Here is a 12,363-nt window from a genome sequence, read left to right as displayed (position 1 = left end):
AATTATGCCAAGGAGGCCCCTTAGGTCGGTGGACTGAGGGAGGCTTCCTAATCAGCCCCTGACTTGGGGAAGTGCCCCAAGTGCCTGTATTGGGTCTAGCACCCATTGGACGATCAGGCCTGTGTTCTCCAAGGTGCACAGAGCCAGAAGTGAGTCCAGAGCCTTGGATGGTGGCAGCGGGAACCCCAGGCTAGCGGGTGTGCTCCAGGGAAGGGGTCGGCCGGACGGGAGGCACCCCGAGGGAGGCACTTGGAGCCTGGAAGGTGGTCGGGAGCAGGGAGGTGGGCGGCTCAACGCAGGAGCGCCCCCTACTGGCCCGCCACAGTAGTCACCCACCCACCCTGGCGATCTTCAAAAAGCATCTTGATGCCCATCTTGATGGCCCCCCAAGGGACTGCCCTGCTCAATACGGTACGGGATGGCCAGGGTGAGGGAGAATTGTTACCCTTCATCAATGCTGACCTCAGGAAGGAACACCTTGAGAGGCTGGACACCTTCAAGCCAGCTGGCCCAGACAGTTTACACCCCAGGGTACTCAAGGAGCTGGCAGGCATCATAGCCCAGCCCCTGGCACGGGTCTTCAAGAGCTCCTGATGCTCTGGTGAAGTGCCCAAGATTGGAAGAAGGCCAATGTGGTGCCTGTCTTCAAGAAAGGGAGGAAAGTAGATTCGGGGACCTACAGGTCCATCAGCCTGACCTCTGTCCTGGGAAAGATCTTGGAATAAATTTTCAAAGAGACTGTTCTTGACAAACTGACTGATGGCAACATCCTGAGGGAGAGCCAGCATGGGTTTGTTGTGGGCAGGTCTTGCCGGACTAATCTCGTCTCCTTCTATGACCAGGAGACATATCACCTGGACAAGGGAGAGGAGATTGACATCATATATCTTGATTTTAAAAAAGCCTTCGATCTGGTATCCTATGATCATCTTATAGAAAAACTGGCCAACTGAGGCCATGACTACATCATAGTCCGCTGGCTGGGGAACTGGCTTTGAGATCGGACCCAGAAAGGGGTAGTTGATGGAAGTCAATCGTCATGGTATGCTGTGAACAGTGGGGTCCCCCAAGGCTCTGTCCTTGGGCCCATACTCTTCAACATCTTCATTAATGATGTGGACACTGGTATCAGAAGCGGACTGGCCAAGTTCGCCGATGACACCAAACTTTGTGGTAAAGCATCCACACCCAAGGACAGGATGGTGATCCAGGCTGACCTGGACAGGCGCAGAAAATGGGCAGGTGAAAACCTGATGGTGTTCAACACTGAAAAAAGCAAGGTCCTCCACCTTGGGAAGAAAAACCCGCAGCACACTTATAGGCTCAGCAGTGCTACGCTTGCTAGCACCACAGCCGAAAGGGACTTGGGGGTCATGCTTGACCACAAGATGAACATGAGCCACCAGTGCGATGTTGCAGCTGGTAAAGCGAGGAAAACTCTGGCTTGCATCCACAGATGCTTCTCAAGCAAATCCCAGGATGTCATCCTCCCACTCTACTCCACCTTGGTGAGGCTGCAGCTGGAGTACTGCATCCAGTTTTGGGCTCCACAATTCAAAAAGGATGTGCAGAAGCTTGAGAGAGTCCAGAGGAGAGCCACGTGCATGATCAGGGGGCAGGAGAAGGAGAACAGGCCTTAAGAAGGGAGGCTGCGAGCCATGGGACTCTTCAGCCGGAAAAGCGCAGGCTCAGGGGGACAAGGTGGCTGCCTACAAGTGCATAAGGGGTGGACATCAGGATTTGCGGGAGTGCTTTTTCACCAGAGTGCCCCAAGGGATGACAAGGTCAAATGGTCACAAGCTCCTCCAAGAACATTTTAGGCTGGACACAAGGAAGAACTTCTTCACTGTCCGAGCCCCCAAGGCCTGGAACAGACTGCCACCAAAGGTGGTGCACGCACCTACTCTGGACTCCTTCAAGAGACGTTTGGACACTTATCTTGCTGGGAACCTCTGACCACAGGTGACTTCCTGCCCCTGGGGCAGGGGGCTGGACTCGATGATCTTGCGAGTTCCCTTCCAGCCCGAATGTCTATGAATCTATGAATCTTGCTAGTGTGAGCTGATCCCAGCGGCCTTTTCTGCCCCACGATCAGTAAGGTCCCTTCTAGCCACTAAAAGCTATGAATCTATGAATGGGAACGGAGATGATTTCCAAGCTTTTCTGAAGCTCTCCTGCGTAGTTGGGAAGGATATCTGGAGTTGTGTGTAGTAGTCAGAGGACTGCAGATGTTCGCTCCTCTGGCAATGACGTTGTGTTTCTTGCATAGGCCTAGGAAACATATGTTGAGTTTGGCTTCTTTCTTCTTCGTGTTGACAAGTTCCCATTTCAAATGGCAACATTTGATATTGAGTTGGTCGAATACAAGATATCACATCTACCCAAGTAGCCCGTGCGCCTACGTCCTTAGACCAACACGGCTACAGCCAACAGCCTGCCCAATGCCCCTGCGTTCTCCGTCCCTTGCTCAGACGTCCCCAGCTCTGTGTCATTGCCAAAGCCCTCTCTCATTTCTTCTTGCTTGGATGTTAGCTCTGTGTCCTTTGGTGAGTCTCGTGTTGCTGCTTCTTCTCTCCCCTTTATGAGATGCAAGTATCGTCTGCTCCATCTTAACACCTGTCCTTCCGGTGCAAAACCTCTCTAGGCTCTGGGAGCTGCTTGATGGGAAGCTAGTGCTTTTTGCTTCCCCGTTCGTCCATCTGAAATAGGCATCGTGTCTTTGCTGTGTACCATTTTTGTTGGAGGTTGTTGAATTTGGCAATGCTTTCACATCTTGCTTTTCATTTTGATGAACACCGTCCACAAGATTTGGCAACCTGGTTTTGAGCTTCCTGCTCAACAGCATTTCTGCTGGGGACAATCCATGTTTCAAGGGTGTTGCCTGTAATTGGGAATGGGAGATGATTTCCAAGCTTTTCTGAAGCTCTCCTGCGTAGTTGGGAAGGATATCTGGAGTTGTGTGTAGTAGTCAGAGGACTGCAGATGTTCGCTCCTCTGGCAATGACGTTGTGTTTCTTGCATAGGCCTAGGAAACATATGTTGAGTTTGGCTTCTTTCTTCTTCGTGTTGACAAGTTCCCATTTCAAATGGCAACATTTGATATTGAGTTGGTCGAATACAAGATATCACATCTACCCAAGTAGCCCGTGCGCCTACGTCCTTAGACCAACACGGCTACAGCCAACAGCCTGCCCAGTGCCCCTGCGTTCTCCGTCCCTTGCTCAGACGTCCCCAGCTCTGTGTCATTGCCAAAGCCCTCTCTCATTTCTTCTTGCTTGGATGTTAGCTCTGTGTCCTTTGGTGAGTCTCGTGTTGCTGCTTCTTCTCTCCCCTTTATGAGATGCAAGTATCGTCTGCTCCATCTTAACACCTGTCCTTCCGGTGCAAAACCTCTCTAGGCTCTGGGAGCTGCTTGATGGGAAGCTAGTGCTTTTTGCTTCCCCGTTCGTCCATCTGAAATAGGCATCGTGTCTTTGCTGTGTACCATTTTTGTTGGAGGTTGTTGAATTTGGCAATGCTTTCACATCTTGCTTTTCATTTTGATGAACACCGTCCACAAGATTTGGCAACCTGGTTTTGAGCTTCCTGCTCAACAGCATTTCTGCTGGGGACAATCCATGTTTCAAGGGTGTTGCCTGTAATTTAAGAGGGACAGGTAAACAGCAGCGTGTGAATCCATTGCTTTTTTCAGCAGTTTCTTCACTACGTGTGCTCCATTTTCCACCCGACCATTGGATTGTGGGCATTTAGGACTGGAAGCCTTGCAAGGGAATCCGTATTGGTTTGCAAGCTCTTTAAACTCAAGGCAGTTGAGTTAAGGTCCCTTGGACAAGGGGAACGTTTCTTGGAGCATGTGTGGTGGGAGTATTTGGTTCTCTTAGTTCTGTCTTGCGCTCACTTGACAGTGTCCCTATGCCTTGGAAATCACCATAAAACTCTTCTTCTGTGTTCTTGCTGGCTAGTCCCATGATGGCATCCATTCTCGTCATCAAACCTAGAGTTTGACATGTTTGCAACCCAACAGCTGGTGTCAGCTTTCCCGGGGCCGTTACAAACCGAACTTTTACTATATTACCTTTGTGTCTAACATGCAGTGCACAAACCCCCTGGGCTGCAATCACGATCCCAGTGTATGCTCTGAGTCTCTCTTCCTTATTCTCATCGTACACAGGTTTCGTTTTCAGTTATTGAATAATGTGTTCTGGTATTACATTGACCTGTGCCCCCGCATCTAATTTAAAAGTTACCATTAGTCCATTGCTGTCCAGGGTGACTGTCAAATCCACAGAAGAAGGAACTTCTTCTTGCATTGTGCCAAAGAGGAATGCTCCCTCTTCCTCATCGCATAGAGCGTGCACCTGCTGTTTCTGGTGTGGTGCATCCTGCTCCGCTCTGCAAACTCTTGCAAAGTGATTGAATCTTTTGTGTTTGTTGCAGCGCTTACCACATGCAAGGTATTGCATGGGTTTGTGGTAACCACCCCTTTCCCCCCACCCCAGCGTCTGCTGCTGACCATTCTTTCTTCCAGCTATACTCTTTGGCCTCCGCTTGCATGCTTCATGCTGAGGTCCTCCTTCCTATGTTGTTTGTGTGTTGCCTTAGCTCTTTGCAGTCTTCTAGTTCAGCTTCTTCTGGGTTTTTTTCCTCCAGCTTCTGCAGTCTGGCATTTGTTATCTCAGCCTCTTGGCATACTCTAACGGCCTCTTCCAAATTCAGTTCAAGCTCCTCTAGCACTTTTTTTCCTGAGGCTTGTATCCCTTATCCCCAATACTGTCTGGTCTCTGATCATGGACTCTTTTAAGTCTCCAAAGTTGCATGTCTGGCTCAGTTGTCTGAGGTCTTTGACAAATGCCGCTATTGTCTCTCATTCTCCCTGCTGTCTCGTGTGGAAATTAAACCGTTCAAAGGTTTTATTTTGTTCGGGTGTACAGTATTCCTCAAACTTTTTTATTACTGTACCATAGCTTTTCTGTTCTGCTTCTGACCACTGTAGGCTAATACAGTTTTCTGCTGCATTGTGGAACAGCTTTAACTCCTCAGGAATTCTGGGATGCTCCATTTTTTTGTCTTTTTTCTTACTCCAGTCATGGTACCATGTGTTGTTCTCAAAAGACCAAGGGGTTAAGCTTATAAATGATAAAGCAGGAACGTCCACGTGTGCATAATTGCTGCCACAGTAACTTGGGTTACTGTGCAGTATGGGTGCGTGTCTACACTTGCACACCTGTACTGCATGGTAACTGGAAATGTATACTGACCTGGACATGAATTTGCTACCTACATTATGCAGGTAGCAAATTTATGCCCGTTTAGTTACTGCACAGTAAGGCATGTGTAGAGGCCTCACTGTGCAGTAACACTGTGTGTGTGGACTGACTTGGGAGTAACTTTACTCCCATGTCGGTGCACATGCAACATTACTGCACTGTAATGCCTATAAGTGTAGACACCGGTCTAAAAACTGCTTACTGCACAGCAAGTTTCTAGGGGTGTGCGAAGCGGGCCCTATTCGATTCGGATTCGGATTCGGCCTGAATCAGGGGCAGTGATTCGTTTCGTTGATTTGAATGACTGTCCTGGATTTGACTCAGCCGAATCCAAGTCTGAAGATTCGATGCTGATTCGGAGAATCAGTGATTCGGACACAGACACAGCTTTAAAAGTTTTTTCTACATACCTTGAGGTACCAGCGCAGCTCGTGATCATTTCGATGCTGGGGCACATGGAGCGTCCCACAGGAGTGCAAGGGGGCCCTCCATGTGCTTGGAAGCAACCCCGGCAGTGGACTGAAAGTACTTCTGTTCCACTTCCGGGCCTGCTGGGGGGCCTCCCAGCTGGGGAGCATGCTGGGGGGCCTCCCGATGCCTCCCTGGCTTGGCAACTGGCTGCAGGGGGACCCCGGGTGCAGCCCCAGACCCAGGAGGCAGCAGTCACTGAGCCAGGGGAGGTATGGGGGTGGCGGGGGGCCCAGTGCGTTTCCCGGCAGACCAGGCAATGGGCCAGAAGTACTTCCAGTCCATTTCTGGGTCTGCTGCTGAGCACGATTGGGATTCAGAGATTTGGCTACCAAATCGGGCCAAATCCCCACAGCATCAATTTGGGGGCCAAAGCTGCTCACAGCCCTCTAAGTCACCGCACAGAAAGTTACTGTGCAGTAAATGCATGCGCAGACACACCCAGCTTGTTTATTCAGAGCAGTACCTTGCCTACAGATCTGCTGTTCCCTTCTCCACCCCAGACAAATGTACCAACGTATACACCGGTAGACACGGTCCTTTGGGTAAAGGTGATATCTTTTATTAGAACAACTACATAGACCAACTTTTGTTACACCACCTAAAGTCGGTCTAATCAGAGATATCACCTGTACCCAAAGAACCTTGTCTACTTGCGTCCTGAGACCAACACGGCTACAACCAACAACGTACACATAGCACTCAAGGATATCCACACAGGGCCCGGCTCCTCTTGCTCCCGCCGCCACCTTTCCCGCCAGGCTCCTGCCACGTGTGGCCTCGGTGCAATGCCCAACCTGTGCCATCTCAGGGCCCATCTCCCTGCACTGTGCCATCCTGCCACCTCCCCTCCCACCTCCGGCGCCATGGGAAAAGCCCCAGACCCTGTGTCCAGCGCAGCCGGGCTGGGCACATCTGGAAAGTGCTGCACTACGGTCAATGTAAAGCAACGGGCTCAGGGACCCATGGGAACTTGTGGCCCTGGCACTGTGGAACTGCAAACAGCTGGGTGGGGTTCAGGGCCTTGGCGTGTAGGCAGGGCTGGGCTGGGCTGGGCAGGGGCCCCGGGCTCCTGCTAATGCAGGAAGGGAAAGGAAGCAAGAAGAGCCCTTGCGAAGTTCACCTCTGTTTGGTTTGCATTTGGGTGTTGCGGGAATCACACGGATGGGACACACAACCGCCTCCAGGCGTCATGCACAGGGGAGGCTGGAAGGGAGGCGGGCGTCTGGCCCCATCATCATGTGCATCTTGCTCAGGGACGCTGGCGTTCCCCCAACCTGGCCAGACGCTAGGTCTGAAGCAATGGGGCCGTAGGCAGAGCTGTCATTGGAGCTGAGCTGAAAACATGGCCGTGACCCTCCCTGCCTTACACAACCGCTCTGCCGAGACCTTGACCCAGCTTCCAGCAGCTGCTGGGGCAGGCACAAAACCCCAAAGCGCCACCGAGCCTTTGGACCCCGCGTGCAGATGCAGCACAGGAAGACGGGGCCGCCGGGGTTGTGCTGCCCGGGACGGCACAGCCCGGTCAGCCAGGGGAGTTAACGGACTTGCCTTCTCGAGCTGATGCCTGCCAAAGGCCAGAGGCACATGGCCCAGACCGGTCCCCAAAGCCGCCCCGCACGGACGCCTCCAGAACTGGGGTGGGAGATCCCCTGGCACTCGTGAGGCCCGGCCGGCTGGCTCTCCCAGGCCCTGCGCCCTCGGGAAGGACAGCTCGGTAACAGCAGCCCTGCCCGCCGGGCTGCCCCCCAGCCGCTGTGCTCCGTATTGGGAGTCCCCTCACCCGCTGGCCACGGGCCAGGTCCGGGCGAGGTGACCACGGTGGGAGCCCAGTGCTCGGTGGCTCCTGCATTGGTCCCCGGCCCAAAGCACGCGCCAATGTGCGGAGACGTGTGGGAGCAGGATGGTGCTCTGCAGCCTGTCATTAGGGTTCCTGTAACTGGGAGGCACCAGCACTGCCGCCTCTGCCCGGGGAGCGGCTGCTTCCTTGTTCCCCCTGGGAAGGGCAGGAGCTGCGCTGGGGCGTTGTGCAAGGCCCCCCGGGCTGGCGGGACAGTATATAGCCCGGCCGCCCCGGTGCTCGGCACTGCAGCACGGCGGCACCATGAAGACGGGCGGCCTCCCCCTGCTGGCAGGGCTCCTGGTCCTCTGTGCCCAGCTCCAGCCTGCGTCTCCACGTGAGTACTCTGCCCATTCGGTCCTCCCCACCCCTATGGGCTGTTCCCCCTCTCAGCCCTCACGGCACCCCACGCTGCACCCCTCCCTGTCCCTCTCCCAGACATGGCCATCCTGTCCCCAACACCCGCTGGGGGCCAGGCCCTGCTGCTGCTCCCGCAGGGACCCCAATGCCCCGGGCATGGTACATGGCACTGCCTTCAGGTCCTGCACTTCAGGTCTGGCGAGGGCTTGCTCAGCGCCCTGCAGCTCCCAGCTGCCCGTGCCCAGCGCAGGACTGATGCCAAGGCCCAGAGATGCCCCATCCCACCGCCGGCTGGAGCCCCCCCAGGGATCTCTGGGCTGGCGATGCTTTGGACACAAAGAGCAGGAGGGGACAGATTTGGACACCCCGAGCTCTGCGCCCAGTGCTTCAGACAAGAAGAGTGCTGTGCGCTGCCCCCAGCCCCACCTGGGACATCTCAGTGCTGCCGACATCCTGCGCCAAGGAAGCTGGGACATTGCCCCGTGGTTCCCCAGCTGCCACGGCGCTGCCGCCCCCACCCCACTCTTCCCCCTGCTGCACAAACCAACCGCAGGTGCCGCTTGTGGCTTTCACATCGCGCTTAACTGGGGCAGCCCCCGTGTCGCCAGGGGCTCACACTCCTTTTTCCCATTCCAGAGAAGCCTGGACGCTGTCCTTTTAGGAAAGTAATAAGACCTTGGCCCTGCATTCGGCGATGCAACAACGACTATCAGTGCCGCGGAATGCTGAAGTGTTGCCGCTACGGCTGCCACAGATTGTGCATGTTTCCCATTTTCGGTGAGAGGCAGCTCCTCCACGCTGGGGGTTGCAGAGGGAGCCCCGGGTCCTGCCCCGGCACAGGCACGGCCGGCCGGCCAGGCGCATGGGCTCCCTGCGGGCGGGAGGAAGGAGCTGAATGGCGAGGAGCCAGGGCCTGTGTGAGAGATGCCTGGAGTGATGCTGGAGCCCAGCAGCCCCCGGCCTGGCCCAGGGCAGGGGCTAGAGATGGGGGATGTGGGCTGGGGGTCTCAGGGCTGGGACTTGCCCAAGCCTGGGGGAGACACCACGCTCACTCCCGCTGGAGAGCCACGGGCATGCAGTGGCAGCCCAGATCTCTGGCAGCGATCTCGGGCTGCCCCAGGAAGGGATGCCCCTGCAGATGCTCCCGGGCAGGTGGTGCTCCTCCAGCCCTGCGGACCACGGACCCCAAACCACAGCCACGGCCACGGGGGGAACAAGCACACCAGGGGGGTGGGTTTGGTTTGGGGGAGCCCGGCCACTGGCCCCTGGAAACCTCTGACGTGCCTCCCGTCCACAAGCACTAGTTTTACAACTCGCCCCTCGTCCTGTTCTGCAGGACCTGGGACATCGCCCCATGGTGCCCAGTTGTCATGGTGATGCCGCCCCCCTCCCCCCACTCTGCCCCGTGCCACTCACAGGAGCCATCGGTGCCACTTGTGGCCTCCACGCTGCAGGTGGTCCCCTGCTGACCTTGGGCAGCCCCGGGATTGCCAGGGGCTCAGAGAGTTGTCTTCTGTTCCAGGTAGGGCCGGAGACTACCCCTCGCTAGCCACAGCCGGAGACTACCCCTCGCTAGCCACAGCCGGAGACTACCCCGTGGCACCCGCAGCCGTTGACAACACCGTGGCACCTGGAGCCCGAGACTACCCCGTGGCACCCGCAGCCGGCGAGGGGCACCTCCAGCCGGAGACTACCCCGTGGCACCCGCAGCCGGAGAGTACCCCGTGATAGCTGCAGGGGCTGCAGGGAACTGCGGTCCTGGACGCAACAGCGGCCCTGAGTGCCAAACAGAGAATAAGTGATGCAGCAAAGGCTGCGGTGAGGTCTGCATGGATCACAGTCAAGGTGAGGGACAGCTCTGTGCTGGGGGCGAGGGCTGCACAGGGACCCCCCCTCCCGCCCCCATCTTGGGGCTCCCTGCGGGCGGGAGGAAGGGGCTCAGTGGCGAGGATCCAGGGCCCGTGTGAGAGATGCCTGGAGTGATGCTGGAGCCCAGCAGACCCCAGCCTGGCCCAAGGGGTCCCTGTGCCCGGCTGAGCTGCCCCTGGGGCAGGGGCTTGGTGATCTCACAGCGGAGACTATCCCAAGCCTGGGCGAGACACCGCACTCACTCCTGCTAGAGAGCCGTGGGCACGCAGCGCCAGCCCAGAGCTCAGCACCAGCCCAGGCTCTGGCGGGGATCTCGGGCTGCCCCGGGCAGGGATGCCCCGTGGTTGCTGCAAAGCTAGAGGTGCTGCTCCTGCCCTGCGGACCAGGGGGATGAGGGCACCCAGGGGTGGGGGGAGCCTGGCCACCAGCCCCTGGGAACCTCTGGCCTGTCTCCACTCCACAGGGCCTTGCCCATCGCCTGGGAGCCCGTGCATGACGGCACCACGGCCTCCTGCCCAACGCAATGACGACCCCGAGGCCCCCAAGTTCCCAGACCCTGCTATGGGATGAGACCTTCCACCATCGCTTTTGCCACCCCCGTTCCTGCTGCCAGCCCGGCTCTCCCAGCCCCGAGGTCTGCCTGGTGCATGGGGCGTCCTCTGGCCAGGCCAGGCTCAAGCTCTGCGCTTTGCTCCCTCCCCTCTGAATAAACGAGTCTTGCATGAACCTGCCCTGCCTCGTGTCCCTGTTTTGGAGCCAGCGCCGCCCTTGCCACAGCCTGCGCCCCTCAGTCCCCGCTCCCGAGACTTGTGGGCTGCCAGGGCATGAGCTGCCAGTGCTGCCACGGGGACCTCGCTCAGAGCCTCCCTGTCCTCAGCCCACACTCCCTGTCTGTGGGCAGCCCTGGTCCTGCAGGCAGGCAGAGAGGGGATGCCCTTGCTCCGCGTCCACACCCAGCCAAGCTGCCGGCACCCCTGGCAGGAGGGTGGCAGATGTGAGGCCTGTGGCATGCTAGTCGGGGGAGCTTCTGTGTCGAGCCTCCCACCTCCCCACGCCCATCCACCTGCCAGACTCCACGCGTCTCCCCAGGGGCGCCTAAGCACTGGCAGACCCCCTTTCAAGCCCCACCACAGAGTCCGGGGGTAACATGTGCTGCCACCACCCCGAGAGGGGACTGTCTGGGTCCTGTGTCCTCAGGGAAACATAGGTCTAATAGTCCTACAGGTACTTGACCCAATACAAGCACTTGGGGCTCCTCCCCAAGTCGGGGGCCAAAAAGGATAGTCTCCTTTAGTTCGCAGACCCAAGGGGCCTCCTAGGTATAACTAAACCCACCCCTCAATAAGTCTCCTACGCCAGTCACAAAGGAGAACTGTACTGGTTACACAGGGTAGGGTTAGACTAGGGTAAGCGGTAGAGCACTATCGAGGGATTACCACTGAGCAAAGCAGTCTGGCCGAGGTCGCCGTTTGATGCACAAATGCATCACTGGGAGCTGACTGGCTCTCTAGAAACACTCACGAGTATCATCCAGGAGACGGTAGAGATCTGGCTCGGAGATATCCAGAGAGAGAGCATTTTGGATGGATCAGACTCTCTCCCTGTGCCCTCGTGTTTGGGCCATGCTGGAAAAATGTCTTCTCCCCTTGTCCTTGGCCCAGGCCCTTACATTGCCTTTCTGACCCCAGGAGCCCAGTCCAAGAAAAGCCAGCAGTGTTGTCCACCTGCCAACCGATTTAAACCGCATCACTGGTTACCTGGGCCGAGGAGCAGGGGCTTTTCCCTCCCCCACTCAGGTGAGCAGAGGGACCAAACTCTAGGCACCAGGCTTTTGTCACATAGGCAGGGAGGACAATCCCCGCTCCCTCAGGAGTTCGACCCCCGTGTCCCAAGCTGACCGGGATAGGTCTCTGGAGAGACACAGACGGTGGCCTTTCTGCCACAAGGACAGGCCCAGTGCTAGTGGCACACAGCGTGGCCTGCCACATGCATGGACAGGGGCTCACGGTACCTGCAAGAAGCTGCCTCTGTGGGGTGGGAGGCCCCGGTGTTCACCTTCCCATGGGATACTCTGGGGGCAGGTGGGCTGGAGCCCTCTGAGGCAGGCAGCCAGGCCACAGCAGCACCCCCAGCCCTGGAGCTCACCAGGAAAGGTTGCAGGGAGCCCGGCCACTGGCCCTGGGAACCTCTGACCTACAGGGCAGAGGCTGGGACCCGGCTCCACGGCCACCCCAGCCCGGCTGCAGAGTCCAGCCTGGCTGCCTCCTTCAGAGCCCTGCAGCAAGCAGAGGAAAAGGGGACAACAGAGTCCTTGGGACAAATAATAAAAAAACAGGGGTGGCAGTGCTGGTCTGCAGTTCATAATAAAAGTGCCAAGTGGGGGCACCAAGCAGAGCACGCCAGACAGCGCCCACTGGCCCTCAAACGAGTCCACGGAGCCAGCGGACGCTGCCCGGTGATACTCTGCTCGGGGATGGGAGTGATGTAGAGCAAGGACTGTGGCCCTGCACTCCCCAGGGCCCTCGTGGCCAGAGCCTCCTTCCCAGTCCTGTACATGCC

The 12,363-nt window shown here is 57.1% G+C and overlaps 1 pseudogene; it reads left to right on the top strand.

Annotated features, from left to right (window-relative positions):
• Nucleotides 1-10,530, top strand: part of LOC102372007 — a 23,790-nt pseudogene extending 13,260 nt beyond the window's left edge.
• The last annotated feature ends 1,833 nt before the right edge of the window (nt 10,531-12,363 follow it).

Source organism: Alligator sinensis, unplaced genomic scaffold (genome assembly GCF_000455745.1).
Source record: "Alligator sinensis unplaced genomic scaffold, ASM45574v1 scaffold1369_1, whole genome shotgun sequence".
NCBI lineage: Eukaryota > Metazoa > Chordata > Crocodylia > Alligatoridae > Alligator > Alligator sinensis.
Note: the sequence above shows the minus strand (reverse complement) of the source record. Positions and strands in the feature narration are given on the sequence as shown.